At 37.5% G+C, this 14,559-nt stretch overlaps 1 protein-coding gene across 1 annotated transcript in view; it reads left to right on the plus strand.

The window, feature by feature from the left end:
• The window catches only part of Tsr1 (Tsr1 ribosome assembly factor), a 273,200-nt gene that overhangs the window by 125,019 nt on the left and 133,622 nt on the right, over nucleotides 1-14,559 (plus strand). The gene's annotated exons all lie outside the window — the stretch shown is intronic.

The raw sequence follows: 14,559 nt of genomic DNA on the forward strand, positions 1-14,559 counted from the left end.
CCTGGTGCAAGACACCAGAGTGTACAGAGGATTTGAAATTGGAAGTGATCACTATTTAGTCTTGAGCAGGATAAAATTGAATTTCATATTGAAAAAAAGAATAACATGTAAGAAAGTTTTAAAGCGAATAAAAGTTGAGCAGCTCTCAGATGTGAGCTGTAGACTAAAATACAGAAAGATTATTGAAAAGAAAATGAAAGAGTTTGAGAACAGGAATCAAACCTTGGAGATTCAGTGGCAAACTCTGAAGAAAACATTGATTGATTCTGCCAGAGAGGCATGTAGTGAGGTTGTCTGCAAGGATAGAAAAATCAGAACTCCCTGGTGGACACAGGAAGTTAAAGAGGCAGTGAAGGAAAAGAAGAAAGCATATCAAAAGTTCCTGGCAAATAAGTCAGCTTTTACTCTTACAGAATACAGAGACAAATGTAAGAAAGCTAAACAGTGTGTAAAACTAGCTAAACAAAAGTCATGGGAGGACTTTGGCAAGAATATAGAAAATAAATATCAAGAAGGTGGCAAAATATTCTGGAGGTTGTTGAAGAAGCTTAGGAATGGAGGAAAGATTGCTGTAAAAGGAGTTAGAGATGATAAAGGTGACATGAAAACAGGAGAAAAAGATATCCTTGAAGTATGGAGTAATTACTTTGAAAAACTGCTAAATGAAACAAGCAGTGATAGCACAGTGATAAAAAAACACTGACTAGGCATGCAGTCAGGAATACATATCCATACTTGAAGTAGAAAAAGCCATCAAAGGCTTGAAATGTGGAAAGGCAGCTAGAGTAGATGATATTCGACCAGAAATGCTGAAGTATGGTGGTATAAAAGTCTTACAGTGGCTGCACTGCATAGTTCAGAAAGCCTGGACAGAGGGACGAATTCCCGATTATTGGAGTAGAGCTCTCATAGTACCCATATATAAAAAGGGAAATAAAACTGAATGTGAGAATTACAGAGGTATTTCCCTACTGAGTGTTCCTGAAATGAAGAGTTTCTGAAATGAAGGAAAGAGTGTTGTATGGTGACTCATTATTAAGAGGAGTGATAGATGGGAGTGTAACTAAATCGTACTTACCGGGTGCAAAATTTAAGGTTGGAGTCTTGACAAGTAACAGACTGATTTGGAGTAAAATTGTAGATAGGAAGTTAGTAATGATGTAATTTTTTCATGTAGTACTGTCATATCCTGTACACCCCTTGAGGGTACATAGCAGGAATTTGATGATGATGATGAATTCTTAGCCACAAACATTAAAATATCATAAAAGAGCAACAACAAAAAAAAAAGACTAAAATTCTATCCTCGGAGATTAGTAAATGTGAAATCTACTCGTTTTGAACTGCTCAAAATTTCCTTGGGATGCTTTACTGCTTTCACATTATACTGCTTTCCCAATTCTGATGAGCATTCTGACTTCTTATTAGTTCTGAAGTTTGATTTTTTACAGTCTAATTACCTAAACACAGACTTCATGGCCTTAACAGGAAGAGGCAGAGTATTTGCATTTTGTTAGATCCTTTCAAATTCTCTTTTGATCGAGTTTCTCTTTTTGGATTAACTTACACCTTTAGCTTTTCTCATCTGTACAAATACATTGCATCCATATATCTCCTGAGTCTCCACAAAATTTGTCATCCTCTTTCATTCAAGACTCTACTTCTCACTTGTATAGCTGTTTACACTACATAAATCCCATGTTTGCTGAACTGAGAATGTTATTCTCAGTTCTGCAAACATAAATTAAACAAATATAAACAAAAAAATAACATTCTCATTTTGGTAAGTGCCACATCAAAAAGCTCATTTAGCATGTTCAGTACCATATAGAGGAGGACAATCCATTTAATAAATAAATCCTCTCTCACACAGACATCCTTCAGTCACTTCTTTATAGATACGTTATTTTGGCTATATTTTTAATGAAATTACAATGTAGACTAACGGTAAATAAATAAAACAAATTAACTGGGATGCTTAAGGGTCAAAGCTGTATAACTGAGAGACTGCCACATAGCCTTTATAGGAATGCAGAGAACCGACCAGGGCTTCTGACCCAATGTCCAATCCTCATTTTCTTGTGGTGCACCCTGTTAGGTATCTACCTGGATACTTAACGAACAAGAATGGGCTGGCAATTTGGGATTTAGCTGACCAAATTGTATTCTTATTGGCTTAAACCAAAAGATAGAAATGATGGTACAACATGACAGAATTTCATGCCAGCTGGGACGTTACTCAGTTAAACAAGGCCCCCGTTGTTTTCTCCAGGGAGCCGAGGCAAACAATGAAACGTTAATTACTGGAAGAAATCTGAAAACGCACCTTAACTCAACATAACCAGGGTTAAAGATCAGTACTATCAACATAAGAAGCCTGAATGGCACAGAAATGAAACTAGCTGAGGAATTAGATAAGTATCAAATCGACATAATAGGGGTGACTGAAACAAAAAGGACAAAAACTGGTGAGATCTTTTTGAGCAATAAATACAAAATGTTATATTCAAGCAATGACAATCAAGGAAAAGATGGAGGAGCCATAGTATTCACAAACCAAATACGAGTCTAATCGTCTTGAATGGCAAGCAGTGTCTAGTAGAGTGATGTGGGCAAATATCAGAATGGGGAACTGGACAATGAGACTTCTTTGTGCCTATGGCACCAACAGTAGGTTCTAATAAGGTAGAAGTGGAGAAATGTTTTCAGGTTTTAGAGAAAGCAACTGACACAGTGAAAAAGGAAAAGTTGGTCCTATTTGGGGATCTAAATAGCAGACTAGGAAATGATTGTCAGACATACAAAAATATTTTGGGAAAATTTGGAGAAAAGAGCAAAACTAATAATAATGGTAGATATATGTTGGATTTCTGCTCAGGACATGGTGTTAACTATCGTTATTTCAATTAAAACTCAATATTCTTATTAAATCTTGTCATCTTCACCTTTCTTAAAATGTGTAAAATTCTATGTTATCTCATTAACTTTGATTATACTCTTATCTTCAGTTACGTTACCTCTATCTTGTGGCCGCAATTAGTAAAGCTCACGTGTGCAAGGGGTCAAGAACAAAGAAAGTGCCTCGGGCTAGAGCCAATCTCTTCATCTGATTTATTGGTGTTTATTCTAAATTAAATTTTGTGAAATTTGTTTGTTAGTCAGCTGTACCACCAAAATTTTAGGATCAGAGGAGAATCTCCCTCCGAAGAATAGAACACCCAGTATGACACACAGCTCCTTCCTTTCCTACTTATCTTTGTACCAAATTCGAAATATTTCTTACTCTGCAGTCGTGGTTAATATCTACTTTAAGACACATAGGTTCGATTTTATAAGTAGTGCATTGGAGTTAGAGATCAGGCAAGTTAATTTTGACAAGAAAACAATTTATTCATCACTAAGAAACAAATACACATCATCATCATCATCATCAAATTCCTGCCATGTACCCTCAAGGGGTGTACAGGATATGATAGTACTACATGAAAAAAATTACATCATTATTAATTTCCTATCTACAATTTTCCTCCAAATCAGTCTGTTACTTGTCAAGACTCCAACATTATCAGATCTTATATTTCTATCGTCTAAAGCACTTTGTATCGTATCAATCCACCTATATCTTGGCCTTCCTCTGGGTCGTTTTGCTGCCACCCTGGCAGAGAACACTTGTTTTGCTAATCTTTCCTCGCCCATTCTATTTAAGTGACCATACCACCTGAGATTAGCTCTGCTAACGCATTCCTGGATGCTGACAATGTCAAGTTCTTTCCTAATATCCTCGTTTTTAATATGATATTGCCATTGTTGCCATCTGTTCACGCCTATAATCTTTCTCAGGACTCTCATATCTGTGGTCTCTAGTCTTTGGTCAAGTGTTTTACTTCTGACCCAGCTCTCAGATCCATAAGTTAAAACTGGTTTGAACACTGTCTTGTATACAGCTAATTTAGTGTTCCGACTAATTTCTCTCTTATTCCATATGAATTTATTCAATTGACTTCCCACCATACCAGCTTTGCTGATTCTGTTGTCTATTTCTATATTTAATTTACCATCTTCAGTAAAAATCGTGCCTAAATAGCTGAAATGATTTACTTGTTCCACAGGTTCTCCATTCACAACACAGTTGACATTTTCAATGATTCTGCCTATTTTCATTGTCTTTGTCTTTTTATTGCTGACCTTCATACCATATCTATTACAACAGCTATTCAATTTAGTCAGAGAATCTTGCAGACTTGTAGCAGATTTATTTAGAAGTATAACATCATCAGCATAAAGCAAAGAGCTGACATTAACATCTCCAATTTTGATATCATGTTTAATACCACTTTCCTTCATAATGTGATCCATATAGATAATGAATAACAGAGGGGATAATGTACATCCTTGTCTCACACCAGATTTAACATCAAACCATCCTCCTGTACTTCCTTCAATTCTGACTGCTGACTTACAACTCAAATAAAGACTAAGTATTGCTTGGTATAATGCCCCATTCACACCATATAACTGCAGCGTATTGAATAGCTTCTCTCTTGGCACCTTGTCATATGCCTTTTCCAGATCGACAAAACTTAAATACAGATCTTTGTTATATTCCCATGCTTTCTCGACTATTTGTCGTAAAGTGAAGATCTGATCCTGACAGCCTCTATTTGGCCTGAATCCAGCTTGTTCTTCACCAAGCTTTTCTTCCACAATTCTTCTCAACCGTTTCTCAAGTATACATGCATAGACCTTGCCAGGAACACTCAGTAGAGAAATACCTCTGTAATTCTCACATTCAGTTTTATTTCCCTTTTTATATATGGGTACTATGAGAGCTCTACTCCAATCATCGGGAATTCGTCCCTCTGTCCAGGCTTTCTGAACTATGCAGTGCAGCCACTGTAATACTCTTATACCACCATACTTCAGCATTTCTGGTCGAATATCATCTACTCCTGCTGCCTTTCCACATTTCAAGCCTTTGATGGCTTTTTCTACTTCAAGTATGGATATGTATTCCTGACTGCATGCCTGGTCAGTGTTTTTTACCACTGTGCTGTCATCACTGCTTGTTTCATTTAGCAGTTTTTCAAAGTAATTACTCCATACTTCAAGGATATCTTTTTCTCCCGTTTTCATGTCACCTTTATCATCTCTAATGCCTTTTACAGCACTCTTTCCTCCATTCTTAAGTTTCTTCAACAACCTCCAGAATATTTTGCCACCTTCTTGATATTTATTTTCTATATTCTTGCCAAAGTCCTCCCATGACTTTTGTTTAGCTAGTTTTACACACTGTTTAGCATTCTTGCATTTGTCTCTATATTCTCTAAGAGCAAAAGCTGACTTATTTGCCAGGAACTTTTGGTATGCTTTCTTCTTTTCCTTCACTGCCTATTTAACTTCCTGTGTCCACCAGGGAGTTCTGATTTTTTTATCCTTACAAACAACCTCACCACATGCCTCTCTGGCAGAATCAATCAATGTTTTCTTCAGAGTTTGCCACTGAATCTCCAAGGTTTGGTTCCTGTTCTCAAACTCTTTCATTTTTTCTTCAATAATCTTTGTGTATTTTAGTCTACAGTTCACATCTGAGAGCTGCTCAACTTTTATTCGCTTTAAAACTTTCTTACATGTTATTCTTTTCAATATGAAATTCAATTTTATCCTGCTCAAGACTAAATAGTGATCACTTCCAATTTCAAATCCTCTGTACACTCTGGTGTCCTGCACCAGGAAGAAAACATCACTATCAACAATAACATAGTCAATGAGACTTTTCTTATTCCTAGCCTCTTCTCTCCATGTGAATTTGTGCACATTTTTATGTTGGAACATGGTGTTAGTAATGACCAGTCCATGTCCTGAGCAGAAATCCAACAGATATTTGCCATTATTATTAACTTTGCTCTTTTCTCCAAATTTTCCCAAAATATTTTTGTATGTCTGACAATCATTTCCTACTCTGCTATTTAGATCCCCAACAAGGACCAACTTTTCATTTTTCATTGTGTCAGTTGCTTTTTCTAAAGCCTCAAAAAATTCCTCCACTTCTACCTTAGTAGAACCTTCTGTGGGACCATAGGCACAAATAAGTCTCATTGTCAAGTTCCCCATTCTCATATTTGCCCACATTACTCTACTTGAGACTGCCTGCCATTCAAGAAGATTAGCCTCGTATTTTGTGTTGAATACTATGGCTACTCCTTCTTTTCCTTGATTGTCATTGCCTGAATATAACATTTTGTATTTATTGCTCAGAAAGAGCTCACCAGTTTTGGTCGTTTTTGTTTCAGTCACCCCTATTATGTCGATCTGGTACTTATCTAATTCCTCAGCTAGCTCCATTTCTTTGCCATTCAGGCTTCTTACGTTGATAGTACCGATCTTTAACTCTGGTGATGTTGAGTTGGGGTTTATTTTCAGATTTGTTCCAGTAGCTGACTTTTCGCTGTTCGCCCTGGTTCCCTGGCGAAAACAACGGGGGCCTTGTTTAACCGGGCGACGCCCCAGCCGGCATGAAATTTTGTCATGTTGTACCATCCTTTTTTATTTTGGTTTAACCAAATAAGAATACAATTTGGTCGGCTAAATCCCAAATTGCCAGCCCATCCCCGTTCGTTCAGTATCAAAGTAGATACCCAACAGGGTGCACCACGAGAAGGTGAGGATTGGACATTAGGTCAGAAGCCCTGGTCGGTTCTCCGCATTCCTTTAAAGGCTATGTGGAGGTCTCCTCTCAGTTATACAGCTTTGACCCTTAAGCACCCCAACAAATAAATACACAAATGACACAAATTAATTTGACTTAAATCTAATATGTAAGCTATAGCTAACAAACTCAATATAAATTATATGATCATTTCTCACAATCATCTGAATCTCAGCAGGACTACTTGTCTAGAAATTTATCCCCCTTTCTTAACTTTATATATATAGTCAGATCGTCAACATATAAAACTTCAGCCTTAAGGAATGACTACAACAATTAAATATAGTGAATCTACAACAAGTAGATTCACTATACAATTCAGTTAGGCTTTCCTCTTACATAGAATAAATTAATTTAGTTGTTAGCTCAAGGCCTAAAGTCCTGCAACTCTAATTTTTAAACAATTCCATCAATTCACACCACCGTCACAATCTAAGTTTCTTTCTGACTAAATAATAGAAAGTTCTTATTTTTCATGAAGTCTGATCCTCTATAACTGATTATCCCTTCTTGTTCACATTAGACCTCGTCACTGCACCTGAACATCCTCTTCATAATTTGCAAGACTTCCTTCTTGTTATTGGTGAACAATTTAATTCCTACAGCTTGTAAGTTCGGCATCTGGTTTCTCCTAATATGACGTGCCTTAGTTGCATCATTCTCCTAGTCTTTGCTTGTGAATACAGGTCTCCGAATAGGATAACGATTCATCACCTACGATTCTAGTGAAGCGCAGTTGCCTTCAACGATTATCATACTTTCTTCTAAACTCCTCAGCTTACGTTGACCTTGATGCTGTCATGAGTCAGAACCGAACAGAAACTCCACTCCGGAACGAACTCGAATTCCCAGGAACAGACTAAACCAAGCAAGTCCTGTCTCGATGCAGCAACCTCCTATTTATATGGTTCTGATGACCTTCGTTTTTCGTAGGCGTATTCCCCTGGGTACCCTGATGTTCTGCACCTGTCACCCTTGTCGATCAGTGCATTTAGATGGGAAACCCCTGTGTAATGTTGACCTTCGCGTTTGCAGTGGCCTCAGGTCATGACTTAATCCCTTAATCTGTCTGGAATTTTAGTTGACTAGAGGCATACTTAGACACAATTTACCTTATATGTAATTTCCTTTGTTCTTACACAAAACTTTTGATATTACAATAATTCAAAAAAAAAACATTACTTCCATTTCGATTACACCAAGTTTTTCTATTAATACACAAGTATTTAAGTTTGACTTAGCATACTTGTAAAATCTGCATAAAAGGTATTTTATTACAAAAACTCCTTTTATTCAAAATTTTACAAAGGATTTCCTCTTCCAAAAAAATTTTTTTTAAAAAACATTTTTGACTTCATTCCTGCAGATTTTCGAGAGATTTTACCTACAACCTATTCAACTCACTTCCTTTATATCTCTCTCTCTCTCTCGGACTTAATATGTACCTTATTTTGTGCCTTATCCTTCTGACACCTGATTTCATTGCTTTCTTGTAATGTTTTGGACCTAACTAAATTTCCATTAAGTTTATTCATAAAGCTTGCACAGTCTGTCAGTAAGTGTGCGGCCTTCGTACCAAAAGCTAAATTCCAACACAACAAACCGCTAATAGCTCTTTTAACCACAAAAGGAAAATGGGAAATTTGCATAACTAGACTGCTGCTGAGGTTGTGCATTAATTTCATGACTTCTGTGCCTGTTCCGCTTTGGTCGGCTACAGAAATTTCTAGACCTATCAGTTACCTCGATGCAGTTTACTCTGATTGTTCTCAGACAATCCTCCCCTACCTCTGTTTCTGTATTGCCTTGGTCACTTCCTAATTTAACGCTCAAAATCTGGTAAGTCTCAGATTGACAGTTCACTTCTGAAATTGAAGCATTTTGAGACTCAATCTGATTATTTTCAACAACTTCACTTCCTCCATCTGTCTGCATGGCATAAGTTTTATTCTGTGGTATTCTGCAGCAAATTTTCTTGACTCCACCTCTAAAATTAGGCTTCTCTCTAGTAGACCTCTTATTTCCCATTAGGAAAAACTCATTTCTGGAGAAGTTACAAGAGAACTGGTGCTTCTCCAAAAAATCTGTTCCCAAAATAATCTGCATGCTCGAGCAAGGTGTCGTGGGAAGAACCAATAATTCTTGCCAAATGCACAACGTAAACTCTGGTAAGTATATTTTTACTCTAACTTTCTTGGTCGCATAAAATTTGGATGTCAATATTGCCGATAATTCAGTAGGTTTCCTTAGATTAGAAATTCCTCACCATACACAGGATTTTATTTCTTGAAAATAATCTCCTATTTATGACAGAGGTCTGGGAACCAGTATCTAATAATACATCACAATGCGATCCTTGTATCTTACCCTTAATTATCATTTTCGACTTTCTTTGTTGTTCATGATTCCATTGTCCTCTCTTTCATGGGTTATTTTCATAATTATGAAGATTTTGCCCTAAACTCGACTCATATCTATTATTTCTAATGTATGGTCTCTTGTTACTAAAACAGCTGCGAGTTATGTGTGCAATCTTATTGCAACTAAAACATCTAGGAGGCTCCCTTCTGTCTCCTTGTCCATTATTTCGCTCTGATTGAGGTAGAAACTCCTTGGGGTTCCATTCTGTCACTGCCACCAACTTTTGCATTACAGCATCAAGACGGTCCATCATAGGCTGTTGAAGTCTTTCGACTTCTTGTCTGATTAATTCATTAGGCCTCTCTGTTTGAGGGATAGTTGATTCCGAGGACCTCACGGATACTGCCGCCAACTGGTTCAGAACAGCACCAAGACGGTCTATGACGGGCTGTTGTAGTCGTTCAACTTCTTGCTTGACTATAGAACATACTTCTATGTTTGTTAACCCTACTTGTTTTGGGATGTTCAATTCATTTTCAGTCACTTGATTAGTGTTGACTGACCTTTCTCTTTCTCCCTCGCTATCCTTTTGATCTTTAGTCTTCCCTTTACATGAACTAGATTCCTTCTCAGTTTTGTTCTCACAGTTGGAATTATTTGCCTCTTTAATTACGTTAATGTAGCTGGCAGTAGATGCGGGACGAATGTCTTCGAGCATCTGTTCCTTCTCTTTCACTGCGATGAAACACTCCCAAAATTTGTGATATTCTTCTTATAAGCGGTCTCCTTCAACTCTTGCTTCACCCCTAACCTAAACTGATGAAACACTGCCCAGTCGAGGTGAGGTTTATCCTTATTTGAGACGCTCAGAGTGTTGGCAATGGTCAGTAATCTATTGTAGTACTCAGTCACGTTCTCCTTATCCTTTTGAGTACTTCTCTGTAATTTCCATATATTAGAGACTAAACTTCTTACTTGGGAGAACTGAGAAATTAAAGTCTGTTTAAACTTGGATTATTCCAATATATCTTTCAAAATTGGGGAAGAATAAAGAAAGTTTTTTGCCTTTCTGACAAGCTTACTTCTTAACAAGATGAGAAGCTGGAAGTCTGTACATCTAGCCACTTTCCTTAATTCCTTGATGAAGCTAAAAAGAAAAGCTAAGATGTCAGTTTCCTCTGCAGAAAATTGTGGAATAACTTGTTGAGGATTAAGAGTTCTGAAGAACTCAATGTCGAACTCAACCTACTATGAATCAACCATAGTAGGTTGATTCATACTTGTGAATTAATTTTAAAATTTTCAAAAATAACAAAAAAAAATTATTATTATTATTTTTTTTTTTTCCTGCCTGATTCTAGTCCAAAATTTGCTCACTCTAATTCACAATTTTGACCGATTATTTGCATGAATTAAATCCTGTCGGTTGCAGCATTGTTAAAATCTAGGTTTTATTGTTAAATCTAATTTTTATTAATTATTTCTTTTTTGACTGCGTTCTTTGTAAATTTCTACATTTTCTCGTTTGAAACTTATCTTCTAAACCTTTACTATACTTCCGACTTATCGTCATGAGTCCAAACTTTCTCGTCAGAACTCCACGTGACTTCCTGCCACACGAACAGAAACTCTACTCTTGAACATACTCGAACTCCCAGGAACAGACTGAAACAAGCAAGTTCTGTCTCGACACAGCAACCTCCTATTTATATGGTTCCGATGCCCTTTGTTTTTCGTATGTCGTAATCCCTTGGGTACCCTGATGTTCTGCACCCATCACCCTCGTTGATTGGTGCATTTAGACGGGGAAAACCCCGTGTAATGTTGACCTTCGCGTTTGCAGTGGCCTCAGGTGTCAACTTAATCCCTTAATCTGTCTGGAATTTTAGTTGACTAGAGGCATACTTAGACACAATTAACCTTATATGTAATTTCCTTTGTTCTTACACAAAACTTTTGATATTACAATATACAATAATACAAGTATTTTAGTAGGACTTAGCATACTTGTAAAATCTGCATAAAAGGTATTTTATTACAAAAACTCCTTTTATTCAAGATTTTACACTGGTTATTACTGACACCATGTTCCAACATAAAAATGTGCACAAATTCACATGGAGAGAAGCGTCAAGGAATAAGAAAAGTCTCATTGACTATGCTATTGTTGATAGTAATGCTTTCTCCCTAGTGCAGGACACCAGAGTGTACAGAGGATTTGAAATTGGAAGTGATCACTATTTAGTCTTGAGTAGGATAAAATTGAATTTCATTTTGAAAAGAAAAACATGTAAGAAAGTTTTAAAGCGAATAAAAGTTGCGCAGCTCTCAGATGTGAAGTGTAGACTAAAATACACAAAGATTATTGGAAAAAAACTGAAAGAATTGGACAACAGGACACAAACCTTCAAGATTCGGTGGCAAGCCTTGAAGAAAACCCTGATTGATTCAGCCACAGAGGCATGTGGTGGTTGTCTGCAAGGATAGAAAAATCGGAAAACTCCAAGGGGACACAGGAAGTTAAAGAGGCAGTGAAGGAAATGAAGAAAGCATATCAAAAGTTCCTGGCAACTAAGTCAGCTTGTGCTATTAGAGAATACAGAGACAAATGTTAGAAAGCTAAACGCTGTGTAAAACTTGCTAAACAAAAGTCATGAGAAGACTTTGACAAGTACATAGAAAATAAATATCAAGAAGGTGACAAAATATTCTGGAGGTTGTTGAAGAAGCTTAGGAATGGAAGAAAGAGTGCTGTAAAAGGAATTAGAGATGATAAAGGTGACATGAAAACTGGAGAAAAAGATATCCTTGAAGTATGGAGTAATTACTTCGAAAAATTGTTAAATTAAAAAAGTAGTGATAGCACAGTGGTAAAAAACATTCGACAGGGCATACAGTCAGGAATACATATCCATGCTTGAAGTAGAAAAAGCCATCAAGGCTTGAAATTGTGGAAAGGTAGCAGGAGTAGATAATATTCGACCAGAAATGCTGAAGTATGGAGGTATAAAAGTCTTACAGTGGCTGCACTGCATAGTTCAGAAGGCCTGGACAGAGGGACAAATTCCCGATGATTGGAGTAGAGCTCTCATACTCATATATAAAAAGGGAAATAAAACTGAATGTGAGAATTACAGAGGTATTTCCCTACTGAGTGTTCCTGGTAAGATATATGGAAGTATACTTGAGAAACAGTTGAGAAGAATTGTGGAAGAAAAGCTTGGTGAAGAACAAGCATGATTCAGGCCAAATAGTGGCTGTCAGGATCAGATCTTCACTTTATGACAAACAATGGAGAAATCATGGGAATATAACAGAGGTCTGTATTTAAGTTTTGTAGATCTGGAATAGGCATATAACAAGGTGCCATGAGAGAAGCTATTCAAAACGCTACAGTTATATGGTGTCAACGGGGCATTATATCAAGCAATACCTAGTCTTTATTTGAGCTGTCAGTCAGGGAAATAAAAAACTTATTATGGTGTTTACTTGATGATGTTGAGGCTTGAAAGCAGAATTTTTTAGAAGATTACAAACTTTTTCCTGTGCTTGCTTTTTAATTTTTTAATTCTTTGTCTGCTGAAGCTTCAGAGGCATCTGAAAGGATTATCCAAAGGTCAGTATTGCAGCAAGTTTCTCTTCTGGTGCACGGATATCTTTGTTGGGTTGGTGTCTGCAAGTAGAATGTTAGTTTCACCAATCAGTCCACGTAAAAGGGTGAAGCTAGTGCATCTGTATATGTGGAGAGTCTTTGGCAAATTAAAACAGTGCTTTGATTTAATACAGTTAGAGGTGGCAAGATTATCCTGGCAGCATTTTGAAAGTCTAATCTATTCAATCATCTTATTTTCTATATTCTTGCCAAAGTCTTCCATGACTTTTGTTTAGTGTATCTGAGAGTGGAGTGTATCTGAGCCATGTGGCCAAATAGCAAACACATCATCCATGGACAGAAGGCCAAAATAGTGGGTTTTTGTGGGGCAGAGTTTAAGGCTTTCTCTTCAAAGGTCTCTATAAAGAAGTTGTCCAAGGGTGGGGAAAGTGGTGAACCCATGGATGTCCGTTCTATCTGTTTGTAGAATTTTCCTTGCCAAACGAAATAGCCTGAGTTCATTGTGAACTGAAACAAGGCTGAAATATTGGGCGGAAATTTTGCTTGGATGAGCTCTAGGGTTTCCTTGAGTGGGACATTTGTGAATAGGGAGGAGACGTCAAAACTGACCATTATGTCAGTGTGTTGGAGTGAGAGGTTTTCTATATTGGCTTTGAAGTGAGCTGAGTTTTTAATGTGTGATGGTGTTGCCAGTATAGTGTGTGAGTGCTTTGGCCAAATGTTTGGCTAATTTATATGTGGGGGGGGGGGGGGGAATCAATGCCATTCACTGTGGGACATAATGGCACATTTTATTTATGTATTTTTTGGGAAGTCCATATAATCGGGGGGGGGGGGGGGGGTGCTAGAGTTAACCTCTCGCTCGAACACACTGACATAATGATCAGTTTTGAGTCTACTCCCTATTCACAAATGTCCCACTCAAGGAAACTCTAGAGCTCATCCAAGCCATTTCCGTGTGATATCTCAGCCCTGTTTCAGTTCACAATGAACTCGAGCTATTTCGTTTGGCAAGGAAAATTCTACATAAAAGATAGAGGGGACATCCATGGGTTCAACACTTTCCCCACCCTTGGCCAACTTCTTTATGAAGACCTTAAGAGAAAGCCTTAAACTCTGCTCCACAAAAACACACTATTTGGCTTCAGTACGTGGATGATGTGTTTGCTATTTGGCCACATGACTCAGATACCCTCCCTTGGCCAACTTCTTTATGAAGACCTTAAGAGAAAGCCTTAAACTCTGCTCCACAAAAACATGCTATTTGGCTTCGGTACGTGGATGATGTGTTTGCTATTTGGCCACATGACTCAGATACCCTCCACTCCTTCCTAACACACTTAAACAACCAACACCCCAGGGTGCAGTTCATCTTGGATAAAGGGGAAAACAACACCCTTCCCTTCCTAGACACTCTAATCACTCGCCAGCCTGATGGATCTTTGGTTTTCCCTCTTTATAGAAAACCCACCCATACAGGCAGATACATTCACCAGCAATTCCCCCCCCCCCCACAACAATATGGGGTTATTAAAATACTACATAACAGGGCAAAATTAATCTGCTCAGATGATGATGTCCTAACCACTGAATAAACCACATTAACACTTTCTTAGCCAATTGGCTACAACCCCCAAAAAAATACTAAAACCAGTAAACCACAACCCCCCCCCCCCTCACAATAAAGATTACACTAAATCTATCACCATCCCCTACATCTGGGACACCTCTGAGAAAATAACCAATATCCTCAAAAAATATGACCTAACTTCTTGTTATAGACCATATAAAAAGTTGACATTCCTTATTTGCTCTATCAAAGACCTACCCTTGCATGGGTAGGTCTAGGGGAAGTGGTTATTTACAGTAAATACATCTG

Source organism: Typopeltis vanoorti, chromosome 3 (assembly GCF_054136105.1).
Source record: "Typopeltis vanoorti isolate ZY-2024b chromosome 3, IOZ_Tvanoo_1.0, whole genome shotgun sequence".
NCBI lineage: Eukaryota > Metazoa > Arthropoda > Arachnida > Uropygi > Thelyphonidae > Typopeltis > Typopeltis vanoorti.